This window comes from Spermophilus citellus, assembly GCF_964194105.1.
Source record: "Spermophilus citellus genome assembly, chromosome: 12".
NCBI classification, from domain to species: domain Eukaryota; kingdom Metazoa; phylum Chordata; class Mammalia; order Rodentia; family Sciuridae; genus Spermophilus; species Spermophilus citellus.
Genome location: NC_138198.1, coordinates 20,520,647 through 20,540,742, shown reverse-complemented (window position 1 = coordinate 20,540,742; position 20,096 = coordinate 20,520,647).

The following is a 20,096-nucleotide window of genomic DNA, read 5'->3' as shown; positions in this document are numbered from 1 at the left end:
TTTAGGTATCACTGTGTTTTCTCCTATATTGATACATGTATTTGGAACTCTAAATCCAACACGGTTTGTGCTAGCTTCTTGAAACTTGACACAGTAAAGTAGTTTCACGTTCTATCTCCATGGTTTGTTTCCTCTTGATGTAGCCCTAAGCACTGACTGGCGAGAAACACTTTCATGGAAAGGGGTTGCCAAGCTTCCAAAAATTACGAATCTCCAGAAATCTCAGCAAATATTTTTTCACCCAAACTGGATGATACTTTCAGGTAATGATCAGTACACTAAGGCGACTTGGTTCCCCAAATTTCATTCTTCTATGTTGAAGCGTTCATTTCCAGTAACAGTTTGAATTTTTAGGTATCACTCTGTTTTCTCCTATATTGATACATGTATTTGGAACTCTAAATCCAACACGGTTTGTGCTAGCTTCTTGAAACTTGACACAGTAAAGTAGTTTCACGTTCTATCTCTATGGTTTGTTTCCTCTTGATGTAGCCCTAAGCACTGACTGGCGATAAACACTTTCATGGAAAGGGGTTGCCAAGCTTCCAAAAATTATGAATCTCCAGAAATCTCAGCAAATATTTTTTCACCCAAACTGGATGATACTTTCAGGTAATGATCAGTACACTAAGGCGACTTGGTTCCCCACATTTCGTTCTTCTATGTTGAAGCGTTCATTTCCAGTAACAGTTTGAATTTTTAGGTTTCACTCTGTTTTCTCCTATATAGATACATGTATTTGGAACTCTAAATCGAACACGGTTTGTGCTAGCTTCTTGAAACTTGACACAGTAAAGTAGTTCCACGTTCTATCTCTATGTTTTGTTTCCTCTTGATGTAGCCCTAAGCAGTGACTGGCGAGAAACACTTTCATGGAAAGGGGTTGCCAAGCTTCCAAAAATTACGAATCTCCAGAAATCTCAGCAAATATTTTTTCACCCAAACTGGATGATACTTTCAGGTAATGATCAGTACACTAAGGCGACTTGGTTCCCCAAATTTCGTTCTTCTATGTTGAAGCGTTCATTTCCAGTAACAGTTTGAATTTTTAGGTATCACTCTGTTTTCTCCTATATTGATACATGTATTTGGAACTCTAAATCCAACACGGTTTGTGCTAGCTTCTTGAAACTTGACACAGTAAAGTAGTTTCACATTCTATCTCCATGGTTTGTTTCCTCTTGATGTAGCCCTAAGCACTGACTGGCGAGAAACACTTTCATGGAAAGGGGTTGCCAAACTTCCAAAAATTACGAATCTCCAGAAATCTCAGCAAATATTTTTTCACCCAAACTGGATGATACTTTCAGGTAATGATCAGTACACTAAGGCGACTTGGTTCCCCAAATTTCGTTCTTCTATGTTGAAGCGTTCATTTCCAGTAACAGTTTGAATTTTTAGGTATCACTGTGTTTTCTCCTATATTGATACATGTATTTGGAACTCTAAATCCAACACGGTTTGTGCTAGCTTCTTGAAACTTGACACAGTAAAGTAGTTTCACGTTCTATCTCCATGGTTTGTTTCCTCTTGATGTAGCCCTAAGCACTGACTGGCGAGAAACACTTTCATGGAAAGGGGTTGCCAAGCTTCCAAAAATTACGAATCTCCAGAAATCTCAGCAAATATTTTTTCACCCAAACTGGATGATACTTTCAGGTAATGATCAGTACACTAAGGCGACTTGGTTCCCCAAATTTCATTCTTCTATGTTGAAGCGTTCATTTCCAGTAACAGTTTGAATTTTTAGGTATCACTCTGTTTTCTCCTATATTGATACCTGTATTTGGAACTCTAAATCCAACACGGTTTGTGCTAGCTTCTTGAAACTTGACACAGTAAAGTAGTTTCACGTTCTATCTCCATGGTTTGGTTCCTCTTGATGTAGCGCTAAGCACTGACTGGCGAGAAACACTTTCATGGAAAGGGGTTGCCAAGCTTCCAAAAATTACGAATCTCCAGAAATCTCAGCCAATATTTTTTCACCCAAACTGGATGATACTTTCAGGTAATGATCAGTACACTAAGGCGACTTGGTTCCCCAAATTTCGTTCTTCTATGTTGAAGCGTTCATTTCCAGTAACAGTTTGAATTTTTAGGTTTCACTCTGTTTTCTCCTATATTGATACATGTATTTGGAACACTAAATCCAACACGGTGTGTGCTAGCTTCTTGAAACTTGACACAGTAAAGTAGTTTCACGTTCTATCTCTATGGTTTGTTTCCTCTTGATGTAGCCCTAAGCACTGACTGGCGAGAAACACTTTCATGGAAAGGGGTTGCCAAGCTTCCAAAAATTACGAATCTCCAGAAATCTCAGCAAATATTTTTTCACCCAAACTGGATGATACTTTCAGGTAATGATCAGTACACTAAGGCGACTTGGTTCCCCAAATTTCGTTCTTCTATGTTGAAGCGTTCATTTCCAGTAACAGTTTGAATTTTTAGGTTTCACTCTGTTTTCTCCTATATTGATACATGTATTTGGAACACTAAATCCAACACGGTTTGTGCTAGCTTCTTGAAACTTGACACAGTAAAGTAGTTTCACGTTCTATCTCTATGGTTTGTTTCCTCTTGATGTAGCCCTAAGCACTGACTGGCGAGAAACACTTTCATGGAAAGGGGTTGCCAAGCTTCCAAAAATTACGAATCTCCAGAAATCTCAGCAAATATTTTTTCACCCAAACTGGATGATACTTTCAGGTAATGATCAGTACACTAAGGCGACTTGGTTCCCCAAATTTCGTTCTTCTATGTTGAAGCGTTCATTTCCAGTAACAGTTTGAATTTTTAGGTTTCACTCTGTTTTCTCCTATATTGATACATGTATTTGGAACTCTAAATCCAACACGGTTTGTGCTAGCTTCTTGAAACTTGACACAGTAAAGTAGTTTCACGTTCTATCTCTATGGTTTGTTTCCTCTTGATGTAGCCGTAAGCACTGACTGGCGAGAAACACTTTCATGGAAAGGGGTTGCCAAGCTTCCAAAAATTACGAATCTCCAGAAATCTCAGCAAATATTTTTTCACCCAAACTGGATGATACTTTCAGGTAATGATCAGTACACTAAGGCGACTTGGTTCCCCAAATTTCGTTCTTCGATGTTGAATCGTTCATTTCCAGTAACAGTTTGAATTTTTAGGTTTCACTCTGTTTTCTCCTATATTGATACATGTATTTGGAACTCTAAATCGAACACGGTTTGTGCTAGCTTCTTGAAACTTGACACAGTAAAGTAGTTTCACGTTCTATCTCTATGGTTTGTTTCCTCTTGATGTAGCCCTAAGCACTGACTGGCGAGAAACACTTTCATGGAAAGGGGTTGCCAAGCTTCCAAAAATTACGAATCTCCAGAAATCTCAGCAAATATTTTTTCACCCAAACTGGATGATACTTTCAGGTAATGATCAGTACACTAAGGCGACTTGGTTCCCCAAATTTCGTTCTTCTATGTTGAAGCGTTCATTTCCAGTAACAGTTTGAATTTTTAGGTTTCACTCTGTTTTCTCCTATATTGATACATGTATTTGGAACTCTAAATCCAACACGGTTTGTGCTAGCTTCTTGAAACTTGACACAGTAAAATAGTTTCACGTTCTCTCTCTACGGTTTGTTTCCTCTTGATGAAGCCCTAAGCACTGACTGGCGAGAAACACTTTCATGGAAAGGGGTTGCCAAGCTTCCAAAAATTACGAATCTCCAGAAATCTCAGCCAATATTTTTTCACCCAAACTGGATGATACTTTCAGGTAATGATCAGTACACTAAGGCGACTTGGTTCCCCAAATTTCGTTCTTCTATGTTGAAGCGTTCATTTCCAGTAACAGTTTGAATTTTTAGGTATCACTGTGTTTTCTCCTATATTGATACATGTATTTGGAAGTCTAAATCCAACACGGTTTGTGCTAGCTTCTTGAAACTTGACACAGTAAAGTAGTTTCACGTTCTATCTCCATGGTTTGTTTCCTCTTGATGTAGCCCTAAGCACTGACTGGCGAGAAACACTTTCATGGAAAGGGGTTGCCAAGCTTCCAAAAATTACGAATCTCCAGAAATCTCAGCAAATATTTTTTCACCCAAACTGGATGATACTTTCAGGTAATGATCAGTACACTAAGGCGACTTGGTTCCCCAAATTTCATTCTTCTATGTTGAAGCGTTCATTTCCAGTAACAGTTTGAATTTTTAGGTATCACTCTGTTTTCTCCTATATTGATACATGTATTTGGAACTCTAAATCCAACACGGTTTGTGCTAGCTTCTTGAAACTTGACACAGTAAAGTAGTTTCACGTTCTATCTCCATGGTTTGTTTCCTCTTGATGTAGCCCTAAGCACTGACTGGCGAGAAACACTTTCATGGAAAGGGGTTGCCAAGCTTCCAAAAATTACGAATCTCCAGAAATCTCAGCAAATATTTTTTCACCCAAACTGGATGATACTTTCAGGTAATGATCAGTACACTAAGGCGACTTGGTTCCCCAAATTTCATTCTTCTATGTTGAAGCGTTCATTTCCAGTAACAGTTTGAATTTTTAGGTATCACTCTGTTTTCTCCTATATTGATACATGTATTTGGAACTCTAAATCCAACACGGTTTGTGCTAGCTTCTTGAAACTTGACACAGTAAAGTAGTTTCACGTTCTATCTCCATGGTTTGTTTCCTCTTGATGTAGCCCTAAGCACTGACTGGCGAGAAACACTTTCATGGAAAGGGGTTGCCAAGCTACCAAAAATTACGAATCTCCAGAAATCTCAGCCAATATTTTTTCACCCAAACTGGATGATACTTTCAGGTAATGATCAGTACACTAAGACGACTTGGTTCCCCAAATTTCATTCTTCTATGTTGAAGCGTTCATTTCCAGTAACAGTTTGAATTTTTAGGTATCACTCTGTTTTCTCCTATATTGATACATGTATTTGGAACTCTAAATCCAACACGGTTTGTGCTAGCTTCTTGAAACTTGACACAGTAAAGTAGTTTCACGTTCTATCTCCATGGTTTGTTTCCTCTTGATGTAGCCCTAAGCACTGACTGGCGAGAAACACTTTCATGGAAAGGGGTTGCCAAGCTTCCAAAAATTACGAATCTCCAGAAATCTCAGCAAATATTTTTTCACCCAAACTGGATGATACTTTCAGGTAATGATCAGTACACTAAGGCGACTTGGTTCCCCAAATTTCGTTCTTCTATGTTGAAGCGTTCATTTCCAGTAACAGTTTGAAATTTTAGGTATCACTCTGTTTTCTCCTATATTGATACATGTATTTGGAACTCTAAATCCAACACGGTTTGTGCTAGCTTCTTGAAACTTGACACAGTAAAGTAGTTTCACATTCTATCTCTATGGTTTGTTTCCTCTTGATGTAGCCCTAAGCACTGACTTGCGAGAAACACTTTCATGGAAAGGGGTTGCCAAGCTTCCAAAAATTACGAATCTCCAGAAATCTCAGCAAATATTTTTTCACCCAAACTGGATGATACTTTCAGGTAATGATCAGTACACTAAGGCGACTTGGTTCCCCACATTTCATTCTTCTATGTTGAAGCGTTCATTTCCAGTAACAGTTTGAATTTTTAGGTTTCACTCTGTTTTCTCCTATATTGATACATGTATTTGGAACTCTAAATCCAACACGGTTTGTGCTAGCTTCTTGAAACTTGACACAGTAAAGTAGTTTCACGTTCTATCTCTAAGTTTTGTTTCCTCTTGATGTAGCCCTAAGCAGTGACTGGCGAGAAACACTTTCATGGAAAGGTGTTGCCCAGCTTCCAAAAATTACGAATCTCCAGAAATCTCAACCAATATTTTTTCACCCAAACTGGATGATACTTTCAGGTAATGATCAGTACACTAAGGCGACTTGGTTCCCCAAATTTCGTTCTTCTATGTTGAAGCGTTCATTTCCAGTAACAGTTTGAATTTTTAGGTTTCACTCTGTTTTCTCCTATATTGATACATGTATTCGGAACTCTAAATCCAACACGGTTTGTGCTAGCTTCTTGAAACTTGACACAGTAAAGTAGTTTCACGTTCTATCTCTATGGTTTGTTTCCTCTTGATGTAGCCCTAAGCACTGACTGGCGAGAAACACTTTCATGGAAAGGGGTTGCCAAGCTTCCAAAAATTACGAATCTCCAGAAATCTCAGCAAATATTTTTTCACCCAAACTGGATGATACGTTCAGGTAATGATCAGTACACTAAGGCGACTTGGTTCCCCAAATTTCGTTCTTCTATGTTGAAGCGTTCATTTCCAGTAACAGTTTGAATTTTTAGGTATCACTCTGTTTTCTCCTATATTGATACATGTATTTGGAACTCTAAATCCAACACGGTTTGTGCTAGCTTCTTGAAACTTGACACAGTAAAATATTTTCACGTTCTATCTCCATGGTTTGTTTCCTCTTGATGTAGCCCTAAGCACTGACTGGCGAGAAACACTTTCATGGAAAGGGGTTGCCAAGCTTCCAAAAATTACGAATATCCAGAAATCTCAGCAAATATTTTTTCACCCAAACTGGATGATACTTTCAGGTAATGATCAGTACACTAAGGCGACTTGGTTCCCCAAATTTCGTTCTTCTATGTTGAAGCGTTCATTTCCAGTAACAGTTTGAATTTTTAGGTATCACTGTGTTTTCTCCTATATTGATACATGTATTTGGAACTCTAAATCCAACACGGTTTGTGCTAGCTTCTTGAAACTTGACACAGTAAAGTAGTTTCACGTTCTATCTCCATGGTTTGTTTTCTCTTGATGTAGCCCTAAGCACTGACTGGTGAGAAACACTTTCATGGAAAGGGGTTGCCAAGCTTCCAAAAATTACGAATCTCCAGAAATCTCAGCAAATATTTTTTCACCCAAACTGGATGATACTTTCAGGTAATGATCAGTACACTAAGTCGACTTGGTTCCCCAAATTTCGTTCTTCTATGTTGAAGCGTTCATTTCCAGTAACAGTTTGAATTTTTAGGTATCACTCTGTTTTCTCCTATATTGATACATGTATTTGGAACTCTAAATCCAACACGGTTTGTGCTAGCTTCTTGAAACTTGACACAGTAAAGTAGTTTCACGTTCTATCTCCATGGTTTGTTTCCTCTTGATGTAGCCCTAAGCACTGACTGGCGAGAAACACTTTCATGGAAAGGGGTTGCCAAGCTTCCAAAAATTACGAATCTCCAGAAATCTCAGCAAATATTTTTTCACCCAAACTGGATGATACTTTCAGGTAATGATCAGTACACTAAGTCGACTTGGTTCCCCAAATTTCATTCTTCTATGTTGAAGCGTTCATTTCCAGTAACAGTTTGAATTTTTAGGTATCACTCTGTTTTCTCCTATATTGATACATGTATTTGGAACTCTAAATCCAACACGGTTTGTGCTAGCTTCTTGAAACTTGACACAGTAAAGTAGTTGCACGTTCTATAACTATGTTCTGTTTCTTCTTGGTGTAGCCCTAAGCCGTGACTGGTGAGAAAGACTTTCATGGAAAGGGGTTGCCAAGCTTCCAAATATTACGAAACTCCCGAAATCTCAGCAAATATTTTTTCACCCAAACTGGATGATACTTTCAGGTAATGATCAGTACACTAAGGCGACTTGGTTCCCCAAACTTCGTTCTTCTATGTTGAAGCGTTCATTTCCAGTAACAGTTTGAATCTTTAGGTTTCACTCTGTTTTCTCCTATATTGATACATGTATTTGGAACTCTAAATCCAACACGGTTTGTGCTAGCTTCTTGAAACTTGACACAGTAAAGTAGTTTCACGTTCTATCTCTATGGTTTGTTTCCTCTTGATGTAGCCCTAAGCACTGACTTGCGAGAAACACTTTCATGGAAAGGGGTTGCCAAGCTTCCAAAAATTACGAATCTCCAGAAATCTCAGCAAATATTTTTTCACCCAAACTGGATGATACTTTCAGGTAATGATCAGTACACTAAGGCGACTTGGTTCCCCAAATTCGTTCTTCTATGTTGAAGCGTTCATTTCCAGTAACAGTTTGAATTTTTAGGTTTCACTCTGTTTTCTCCTATATTGATACATGTATTTGGAACTCTAAATCCAACACGGTTTGTGCTAGCTTCTTGAAACTTGACAGAGTAAAGTAGTTTCACGTTCTATCTCTATGTTTTGTTTCCTCTTGATGTAGCCCTAAGCAGTGACTGGCGAGAAACACTTTCATGGAAAGGGGTTGCCAAGCTTCCAAAAATTACGAATCTCCAGAAATCTCAACCAATATTTTTTCACCCAAACTGGATGATACTTTCAGGTAATGATCAGTACACTAAGGCGACTTGGTTCCCCAAATTTCGTTCTTCTATGTTGAAGCGTTCATTTCCAGTAACAGTTTGAATTTTTAGGTTTCACTCTGTTTTCTCCTATATTGATACATGTATTTGGAACTCTAAATCCAACACGGTTTGTGCTAGCTTCTTGAAACTTGACACAGTAAAGTAGTTTCACGTTCTATCTCTATGGTTTGTTTCCTCTTGATGTAGCCCTAAGCACTGACTGGCGAGAAACACTTTCATGGAAAGGGGTTGCCAAGCTTCCAAAAATTACGAATCTCCAGAAATCTCAGCAAATATTTTTTCACCCAAACTGGATGATACTTTCAGGTAATGATCAGTACACTAAGGCGACTTGGTTCCCCAAATTTCATTCTTCTATGTTGAAGCGTTCATTTCCAGTAACAGTTTGAATTTTTAGGTATCACTCTGTTTTCTCCTATATTGATACATGTATTTGGAACTCTAAATCCAACACGGTTTGTGCTAGCTTCTTGAAACTTGACACAGTAAAGTAGTTTCACGTTCTATCTCCATGGTTTGTTTCCTCTTGATGTAGCCCTAAGAACTGACTGGCGAGAAACACTTTCATGGAAAGGGGTTGCCAAGCTTCCAAAAATTACGAATCTCCAGAAATCTCAGCAAATATTTTTTCACCCAAACTGGATGATACTTTCAGGTAATGATCAGTACACTAAGTCGACTTGGTTCCCCAAATTTCATTCTTCTATGTTGAAGCGTTCATTTCCAGTAACAGTTTGAATTTTTAGGTATCACTCTGTTTTCTCCTATATTGATACATGTATTTGGAACTCTAAATCCAACACGGTTTGTGCTAGCTTCTTGAAACTTGACACAGTAAAGTAGTTTCACGTTCTATCTCCACGGTTTGTTTCCTCTTGATGTAGCCCTAAGCACTGACTGGCGAGAAACACTTTCATGGAAAGGGGTTGCCAAGCTTCCAAAAATTACGAATCTCCAGAAATCTCAGCAAATATTTTTTCACCCAAACTGGATGATACTTTCAGGTAATGATCAGTACACTAAGGCGACTTGGTTCCCCAAATTTCATTCTTCTATGTTGAAGCGTTCATTTCCAGTAACAGTTTGAATTTTTAGGTATCACTCTTTTTTCTCCTATATTGATACATGTATTTGGAACTCTAAATCCAACACGGTTTGTGCTAGCTTCTTGAAACTTGACACAGTAAAGTAGTTTCACGTTCTATCTCCATGGTTTGTTTCCTCTTGATGTAGCCCTAAGCACTGACTGGCGAGAAACACTTTCATGGAAAGGGGTTGCCAAGCTTCCAAAAATTACGAATCTCCAGAAATCTCAGCCAATATTTTTTCACCCAAACTGGATGATACTTTCAGGTAATGATCAGTACACTAAGGCGACTTGGTTCCCCAAATTTCATTCTTCTATGTTGAAGCGTTCATTTCCAGTAACAGTTTGAATTTTTAGGTATCACTCTGTTTTCTCCTATATTGATACATGTATTTGGAACTCTAAATCCAACACGGTTTGTGCTAGCTTCTTGAAACTTGACACAGTAAAGTAGTTTCACGTTCTATCTCCATGGTTTGTTTCCTCTTGATGTAGCGCTAAGCACTGACTGGCGAGAAACACTTTCATGGAAAGGGGTTGCCAAGCTTCCAAAAATTACGAATCTCCAGAAATCTCAGCAAATATTTTTTCACCCAAACTGGATGATACTTTCAGGTAATGATCAGTACACTAAGGCGACTTGGTTCCCCAAATTTCGTTCTTCTATGTTGAAGCGTTCATTTCCAGTAACAGTTTGAAATTTTAGGTTTCACTCTGTTTTCTCCTATATTGATACATGTATTTGGAACTCTAAATCCAACACGGTTTGTGCTAGCTTCTTGAAACTTGACAGAGTAAAGTAGTTTCACGTTCTATCTCTATGTTTTGTTTCCTCTTGATGTAGCCCTAAGCACTGACTTGCGAGAAACACTTTCATGGAAAAGGGTTGCCAAGCTTCCAAAAATTACGAATCTCCAGAAATCTCAGCAAATATTTTTTCACCCAAACTGGATGATACTTTCAGGTAATGATCAGTACACTAAGGCGACTTGGTTCCCCACATTTCATTCTTCTATGTTGAAGCGTTCATTTCCAGTAACAGTTTGAATTTTTAGGTTTCACTCTGTTTTCTCCTATATTGATACATGTATTTGGAACTCTAAATCCAACACGGTTTGTGCTAGCTTCTTGAAACTTGACACAGTAAAGTAGTTTCACGTTCTATCTCTATGTTTTGTTTCCTCTTGATGTAGCCCTAAGCAGTGACTGGCGAGAAACACTTTCATGGAAAGGTGTTGCCCAGCTTCCAAAAATTACGAATCTCCAGAAATCTCAACCAATATTTTTTCACCCAAACTGGATGATACTTTCAGGTAATGATCAGTACACTAAGGCGACTTAGTTCCCCAAATTTCGTTCTTCTATGTTGAAGCGTTCATTTCCAGTAACAGTTTGAATTTTTAGGTTTCACTCTGTTTTCTCCTATATTGATACATGTATTCGGAACTCTAAATCCAACACGGTTTGTGCTAGCTTCTTGAAACTTGACACAGTAAAGTAGTTTCACGTTCTATCTCTATGGTTTGTTTCCTCTTGATGTAGCCCTAAGCACTGACTGGCGAGAAACACTTTCATGGAAAGGGGTTGCCAAGCTTCCAAAAATTACGAATCTCCAGAAATCTCAGCAAATATTTTTTCACCCAAACTGGATGATACTTTCAGGTAATGATCAGTACACTAAGGCGACTTGGTTCCCCAAATTTCATTCTTCTATGTTGAAGCGTTCATTTCCAGTAACAGTTTGAATTTTTAGGTATCACTCTGTTTTCTCCTATATTGATACATGTATTTGGAACTCTAAATCCAACACGGTTTGTGCTAGCTTCTTGAAACTTGACACAGTAAAGTAGTTTCACGTTCTATCTCCATGGTTTGTTTCCTCTTGATGTAGCCCTAAGAACTGACTGGCGAGAAACACTTTCATGGAAAGGGGTTGCCAAGCTTCCAAAAATTACGAATCTCCAGAAATCTCAGCAAATATTTTTTCACCCAAACTGGATGATACTTTCAGGTAATGATCAGTACACTAAGTCGACTTGGTTCCCCAAATTTCATTCTTCTATGTTGAAGCGTTCATTTCCAGTAACAGTTTGAATTTTTAGGTATCACTCTGTTTTCTCCTATATTGATACATGTATTTGGAACTCTAAATCCAACACGGTTTGTGCTAGCTTCTTGAAACTTGACACAGTAAAGTAGTTTCACGTTCTATCTCCACGGTTTGTTTCCTCTTGATGTAGCCCTAAGCACTGACTGGCGAGAAACACTTTCATGGAAAGGGGTTGCCAAGCTTCCAAAAATTACGAATCTCCAGAAATCTCAGCAAATATTTTTTCACCCAAACTGGATGATACTTTCAGGTAATGATCAGTACACTAAGGCGACTTGGTTCCCCAAATTTCATTCTTCTATGTTGAAGCGTTCATTTCCAGTAACAGTTTGAATTTTTAGGTATCACTCTTTTTTCTCCTATATTGATACATGTATTTGGAACTCTAAATCCAACACGGTTTGTGCTAGCTTCTTGAAACTTGACACAGTAAAGTAGTTTCACGTTCTATCTCCATGGTTTGTTTCCTCTTGATGTAGCCCTAAGCACTGACTGGCGAGAAACACTTTCATGGAAAGGGGTTGCCAAGCTTCCAAAAATTACGAATCTCCAGAAATCTCAGCCAATATTTTTTCACCCAAACTGGATGATACTTTCAGGTAATGATCAGTACACTAAGGCGACTTGGTTCCCCAAATTTCATTCTTCTATGTTGAAGCGTTCATTTCCAGTAACAGTTTGAATTTTTAGGTATCACTCTGTTTTCTCCTATATTGATACATGTATTTGGAACTCTAAATCCAACACGGTTTGTGCTAGCTTCTTGAAACTTGACACAGTAAAGTAGTTTCACGTTCTATCTCCATGGTTTGTTTCCTCTTGATGTAGCGCTAAGCACTGACTGGCGAGAAACACTTTCATGGAAAGGGGTTGCCAAGCTTCCAAAAATTACGAATCTCCAGAAATCTCAGCAAATATTTTTTCACCCAAACTGGATGATACTTTCAGGTAATGATCAGTACACTAAGGCGACTTGGTTCCCCAAATTTCGTTCTTCTATGTTGAAGCGTTCATTTCCAGTAACAGTTTGAAATTTTAGGTTTCACTCTGTTTTCTCCTATATTGATACATGTATTTGGAACTCTAAATCCAACACGGTTTGTGCTAGCTTCTTGAAACTTGACAGAGTAAAGTAGTTTCACGTTCTATCTCTATGTTTTGTTTCCTCTTGATGTAGCCCTAAGCACTGACTTGCGAGAAACACTTTCATGGAAAAGGGTTGCCAAGCTTCCAAAAATTACGAATCTCCAGAAATCTCAGCAAATATTTTTTCACCCAAACTGGATGATACTTTCAGGTAATGATCAGTACACTAAGGCGACTTGGTTCCCCACATTTCATTCTTCTATGTTGAAGCGTTCATTTCCAGTAACAGTTTGAATTTTTAGGTTTCACTCTGTTTTCTCCTATATTGATACATGTATTTGGAACTCTAAATCCAACACGGTTTGTGCTAGCTTCTTGAAACTTGACACAGTAAAGTAGTTTCACGTTCTATCTCTATGTTTTGTTTCCTCTTGATGTAGCCCTAAGCAGTGACTGGCGAGAAACACTTTCATGGAAAGGTGTTGCCCAGCTTCCAAAAATTACGAATCTCCAGAAATCTCAACCAATATTTTTTCACCCAAACTGGATGATACTTTCAGGTAATGATCAGTACACTAAGGCGACTTAGTTCCCCAAATTTCGTTCTTCTATGTTGAAGCGTTCATTTCCAGTAACAGTTTGAATTTTTAGGTTTCACTCTGTTTTCTCCTATATTGATACATGTATTCGGAACTCTAAATCCAACACGGTTTGTGCTAGCTTCTTGAAACTTGACACAGTAAAGTAGTTTCACGTTCTATCTCTATGGTTTGTTTCCTCTTGATGTAGCCCTAAGCACTGACTGGCGAGAAACACTTTCATGGAAAGGGGTTGCCAAGCTTCCAAAAATTACGAATCTCCAGAAATCTCAGCAAATATTTTTTCACCCAAACTGGATGATACGTTCAGGTAATGATCAGTACACTAAGTCGACTTGGTTCCCCAAATTTCGTTCTTCTATGTTGAAGCGTTCATTTCCAGTAACAGTTTGAATTTTTAGGTATCACTCTGTTTTCTCCTATATTGATACATGTATTTGGAACTCTAAATCCAACACGGTTTGTGCTAGCTTCTTGAAACTTGACACAGTAAAATATTTTCACGTTCTATCTCCATGGTTTGTTTCCTCTTGATGTAGCCCTAAGCACTGACTGGCGAGAAACACTTTCATGGAAAGGGGTTGCCAAGCTTCCAAAAATTACGAATATCCAGAAATCTCAGCAAATATTTTTTCACCCAAACTGGATGATACTTTCAGGTAATGATCAGTACACTAAGGCGACTTGTTTCCCCAAATTTCGTTCTTCTATGTTGAAGCGTTCATTTCCAGTAACAGTTTGAATTTTTAGGTATCACTGTGTTTTCTCCTATATTGATACATGTATTTGGAACTCTAAATCCAACACGGTTTGTGCTAGCTTCTTGAAACTTGACACAGTAAAGTAGTTTCACGTTCTATCTCCATGGTTTGTTTCCTCTTGATGTAGCCCTAAGCACTGACTTGCGAGAAACACTTTCATGGAAAGGGGTTGCCAAGCTTCCAAAAATTACGAATCTCCAGAAATCTCAGCCAATATTTTTTCACCCAAACTGGATGATACTTTCAGGTAATGATCAGTACACTAAGGCGACTTGGTTCCCCAAATTTCATTCTTCTATGTTGAAGCGTTCATTTCCAGTAACAGTTTGAATTTTTAGGTATCACTCTGTTTTCTCCTATATTGATACATGTATTTGGAACTCTAAATCCAACACGGTTTGTGCTAGCTTCTTGAAACTTGACACAGTAAAGTAGTTTCACGTTCTATCTCTATGTTCTGTTTCTTCTTGGTGTAGCCCTAAGCCGTGACTGGTGAGAAAGACTTTCATGGAAAGGGGTTGCCAAGCTTCCAAATATTACGAAACTCCCGAAATCTCAGCAAATATTTTTTCACCCAAACTGGATGATACTTTCAGGTAATGATCAGTACACTAAGGCGACTTGGTTCCCCAAATTTCGTTCTTCTATGTTGAAGCGTTCATTTCCAGTAACAGTTTGAAATTTTAGGTTTCACTCTGTTTTCTCCTATATTGATACATGTATTTGGAACTCTAAATCCAACACGGTTTGTGCTAGCTTCTTGAAACTTGACACAGTAAAGTAGTTTCACGTTCTATCTCTATGGTTTGTTTCCTCTTGATGTAGCCCTAAGCACTGACTTGCGAGAAACACTTTCATGGAAAGGGGTTGCCCAGCTTCCAAAAATTACGAATCTCCAGAAATCTCAGCAAATATTTTTTCACCCAAACTGGATGATACTTTCAGGTAATGATCAGTACACTAAGGCGACTTGGTTCCCCAAATTTCGTTCTTCTATGTTGAAGCGTTCATTTCCAGTAACAGTTTGAATTTTTAGGTTTCACTCTGTTTTCTCCTATATTGATACATGTATTTGGAACTCTAAATCCAACACGGTTTGTGCTAGCTTCTTGAAACTTGACAGAGTAAAGTAGTTTCACGTTCTATCTCTATGTTTTGTTTCCTCTTGATGTAGCCCTAAGCAGTGACTGGCGAGAAACACTTTCATGGAAAGGGGTTGCCCAGCTTCCAAAAATTACGAATCTCCAGAAATCTCAACCAATATTTTTTCACCCAAACTGGATGATACTTTCAGGTAATGATCAGTACACTAAGGCGACTTGGTTCCCCAAATTTCGTTCTTCTATGTTGAAGCGTTCATTTCCAGTAACAGTTTGAATTTTTAGGTATCACTCTGTTTTCTCCCATATTGATACATGTATTTGGAACTCTAAATCCAACACGGTTTGTGCTAGCTTCTTGAAACTTGACACAGTAAAGTAGTTTCACGTTCTATCACCATGGTTTGTTTCCTCTTGATGTAGCCCTAAGCACTGACTGGCGAGAAACACTTTCATGGAAAGGGGTTGCCAAGCTTCCAAAAATTACGAATCTCCAGAAATCTCAGCAAATATTTTTTCACCCAAACTGGATGATACTTTCAGGTAATGATCAGTACACTAAGGCGACTTGGTTCCCCAAATTTCATTCTTCTATGTTGAAGCGTTCATTTCCAGTAACAGTTTGAATTTTTAGGTATCACTCTGTTTTCTCCTATATTGATACATGTATTTGGAACTCTAAATCCAACACGGTTTGTGCTAGCTTCTTGAAACTTGACACAGTAAAGTAGTTTCACGTTCTATCTCCATGGTTTGTTTCCTCTTGATGTAGCCCTAAGCACTGACTGGCGAGAAACACTTTCATGGAAAGGGGTTGCCAAGCTTCCAAAAATTACGAATCTCCAGAAATCTCAGCAAATATTTTTTCACCCAAACTGGATGATACTTTCAGGTAATGATCAGTACACTAAGGCGACTTGGTTCCCCAAATTTCATTCTTCTATGTTGAAGCGTTCATTTCCAGTAACAGTTTGAATTTTTAGGTATCACTCTGTTTTCTCCTATATTGATACATGTATTTGGAACTCTAAATCCAACACGGTTTGTGCTAGCTTCTTGAAACTTGACACAGTAAAGTAGTTTCACGTTCTATCTCCATGGTTTGTTTCCTCTTGATGTAGCCCTAAGCACTGACTGGCGAGAAACACTTTCATGGAAAGGGGTTGCCAAGCTTCCAAAAATTACGAATCTCCAGAAATCTCAGCAAATATTTTTTCACCCAAACTGGATGATACTTTCAGGTAATGATCAGTACACTAAGGCGACTTGGTTCCCCAAATTTCGTTCTTCTATGTTGAAGCGTTCATTTCCAGTAACAGTTTGAAATTTTAGGTTTCACTCTGTTTTCTCCTATATTGATACATGTATTTGGAACTCTAAATCCAACACGGTTTGTGCTAGCTTCTTGAAACTTGACACAGTAAAGTAGTTTCACGTTCTATCTCTATGGTTTGTTTCCTCTTGATGTAGCCCTAAGCACTGACTTGCGAGAAACACTTTCATGGAAAGGGGTTGCCAAGCTTCCAAAAATTACGAATCTCCAGAAATCTCAGCAAATATTTTTTCACCCAAACTGGATGATACTTTCAGGTAATGATCAGTACACTAAGGCGACTTGGTTCCCCACATTTCGTTCTTCTATGTTGAAGCGTTCATTTCCAGTAACAGTTTGAATTTTTAGGTTTCACTCTGTTTTCTCCTATATTGATACATGTATTTGGAACTCTAAATCCAACACGGTTTGTGCTAGCTTCTTGAAACTTGACACAGTAAAGTAGTTTCACGTTCTATCTCTATGTTTTGTTTCCTCTTGATGTAGCCCTAAGCAGTGACTGGCGAGAAACACTTTCATGGAAAGGTGTTGCCCAGCTTCCAAAAATTACGAATCTCCAGAAATCTCAACCAATATTTTTTCACCCAAACTGGATGATACTTTCAGGTAATGATCAGTACACTAAGGCGACTTGGTTCCCCAAATTTCGTTCTTCTATGTTGAAGCGTTCATTTCCAGTAACAGTTTGAATTTTTAGGTATCACTGTGTTTTCTCCTATATTGATACATGTATTTGGAACTCTAAATCCAACACGGTTTGTGCTAGCTTCTTGAAACTTGACACAGTAAAGTAGTTTCACGTTCTATCTCCATGGTTTGTTTCCTCTTGATGTAGCCCTAGGCACTGACTGGCGAGAAACACTTTCATGGAAAGGGGTTGCCAAGCTTCCAAAAATTACGAATCTCCAGAAATCTCAGCAAATATTTTTTCACCCAAACTGGATGATACTTTCAGGTAATGCTCAGTACACTAAGGCGACTTGGTTCCCCAAATTTCATTCTTCTATGTTGAAGCGTTCATTTCCAGTAACAGTTTGAATTTTTAGGTATCACTCTGTTTTCTCCTATATTGATACATGTATTTGGAACTCTAAATCCAACACGGTTTGTGCTAGCTTCTTGAAACTTGACACAGTAAAGTAGTTTCACGTTCTATCTCCATGGTTTGTTTCCTCTTGATGTAGCCCTAAGCACTGACTGGCGAGAAACACTTTCATGGAAAGGGGTTGCCAAGCTTCCAAAAATTACGAATCTCCAGAAATCTCAGCAAATATTTTTTCACCCAAACTGGATGATACTTTCAGGTAATGATCAGTACACTAAGGCGACTTGGTTCCCCAAATTTCATTCTTCTATGTTGAAGCGTTCATTTCCAGTAACAGTTTGAATTTTTAGGTATCACTCTGTTTTCTCCTATATTGATACATGTATTTGGAACTCTAAATCCAACACGGTTTGTGCTAGCTTCTTGAAACTTGACACAGTAAAGTAGTTTCACGTTCTATCTCCATGGTTTGTTTCCTCTTGATGTAGCCCTAAGCACTGACTGGCGAGAAACACTTTCATGGAAAGGGGTTGCCAAGCTTCCAAAAATTACGAATCTCCAGAAATCTCAGCCAATATTTTTTCACCCAAACTGGATGATACTTTCAGGTAATGATCAGTACACTAAGCCGACTTGGTTCCCCAAATTTCATTCTTCTATGTTGAAGCGTTCATTTCCAGTAACAGTTTGAATTTTTAGGTATCACTCTGTTTTCTCCTATATTGATACATGTATTTGGAACTCTAAATCCAACACGGTTTGTGCTAGCTTCTTGAAACTTGACACAGTAAAGTAGTTTCACGTTCTATCTCCATGGTTTGTTTCCTCTTGATGTAGCCCTAAGCACTGACTGGCGAGAAACACTTTCATGGAAAGGGGTTGCCAAGCTTCCAAAAATTACGAATCTCCAGAAATCTCAGCAAATATTTTTTCACCCAAACTGGATGATACTTTCAGGTAATGATCAGTACACTAAGGCGACTTGGTTCCCCAAATTTCGTTCTTCTATGTTGAAGCGTTCATTTCCAGTAACAGTTTGAAATTTTAGGTATCACTCTGTTTTCTCCTATATTGATACATGTATTTGGAACTCTAAATCCAACACGGTTTGTGCTAGCTTCTTGAAACTTGACACAGTAAAGTAGTTTCACGTTCTATCTCTATGGTTTGTTTCCTCTTGATGTAGCCCTAAGCACTGACTTGCGAGAAACACTTTCATGGAAAGGGGTTGCCAAGCTTCCAAAAATTACGAATCTCCAGAAATCTCAGCAAATATTTTTTCACCCAAACTGGATGATACTTTCAGGTAATGATCAGTACACTAAGGCGACTTGGTTCCCCACATTTCATTCTTCTATGTTGAAGCGTTCATTTCCAGTAACAGTTTGAATTTTTAGGTTTCACTCTGTTTTCTCCTATATTGATACATGTATTTGGAACTCTAAATCCAACACGGTTTGTGCTAGCTTCTTGAAACTTGACACAGTAAAGTAGTTTCACGTTCTATCTCTATGTTTTGTTTCCTCTTGATGTAGCCCTAAGCAGTGACTGGCGAGAAACACTTTCATGGAAAGGTGTTGCCCAGCTTCCAAAAATTACGAATCTCCAGAAATCTCAACCAATATTTTTTCACCCAAACTGGATGATACTTTCAGGTAATGATCAGTACACTAAGGCGACTTGGTTCCCCAAATTTCGTTCTTCTATGTTGAAGCGTTCATTTCCAGTAACAGTTTGAATTTTTAGGTTTCACTCTGTTTTCTCCTATATTGATACATGTATTCGGAACTCTAAATCCAACACGGTTTGTGCTAGCTTCTTGAAACTTGACACAGTAAAGTAGTTTCACGTTCTATCTCTATGGTTTGTTTCCTCTTGATGTAGCCCTAAGCACTGACTGGCGAGAAACACTTTCATGGAAAGGGGTTGCCAAGCTTCCAAAAATTACGAATCTCCAGAAATCTCAGCAAATATTTTTTCACCCAAACTGGATGATACGTTCAGGTAATGATCAGTACACTAAGGCGACTTGGTTCCCCAAATTTCGTTCTTCTATGTTGAAGCGTTCATTTCCAGTAACAGTTTGAATTTTTAGGTATCACTCTGTTTTCTCCTATATTGATACATGTATTTGGAACTCTAAATCCAACACGGTTTGTGCTAGCTTCTTGAAACTTGACACAGTAAAATATTTTCACGTTCTATCTCCATGGTTTGTTTCCTCTTGATGTAGCCCTAAGCACTGACTTGCGAGAAACACTTTCATGGAAAGGGGTTGCCAAGCTTCCAAAAATTACGAATATCCAGAAATCTCAGCAAATATTTTTTCACCCAAACTGGATGATACTTTCAGGTAATGATCAGTACACTAAGGCGACTTGGTTTCCCAAATTTCGTTCTTCTATGTTGAAGCGTTCATTTCCAGTAACAGTTTGAATTTTTAGGTATCACTGTGTTTTCTCCTATATTGATACATGTATTTGGAACTCTAAATCCAACACGGTTTGTGCTAGCTTCTTGAAACTTGACACAGTAAAGTAGTTTCACGTTCTATCTCCATGGTTTGTTTCCTCTTGATGTAGCCCTAAGCACTGACTGGCGAGAAACACTTTCATGGAAAGGGGTTGCCAAGCTTCCAAAAAT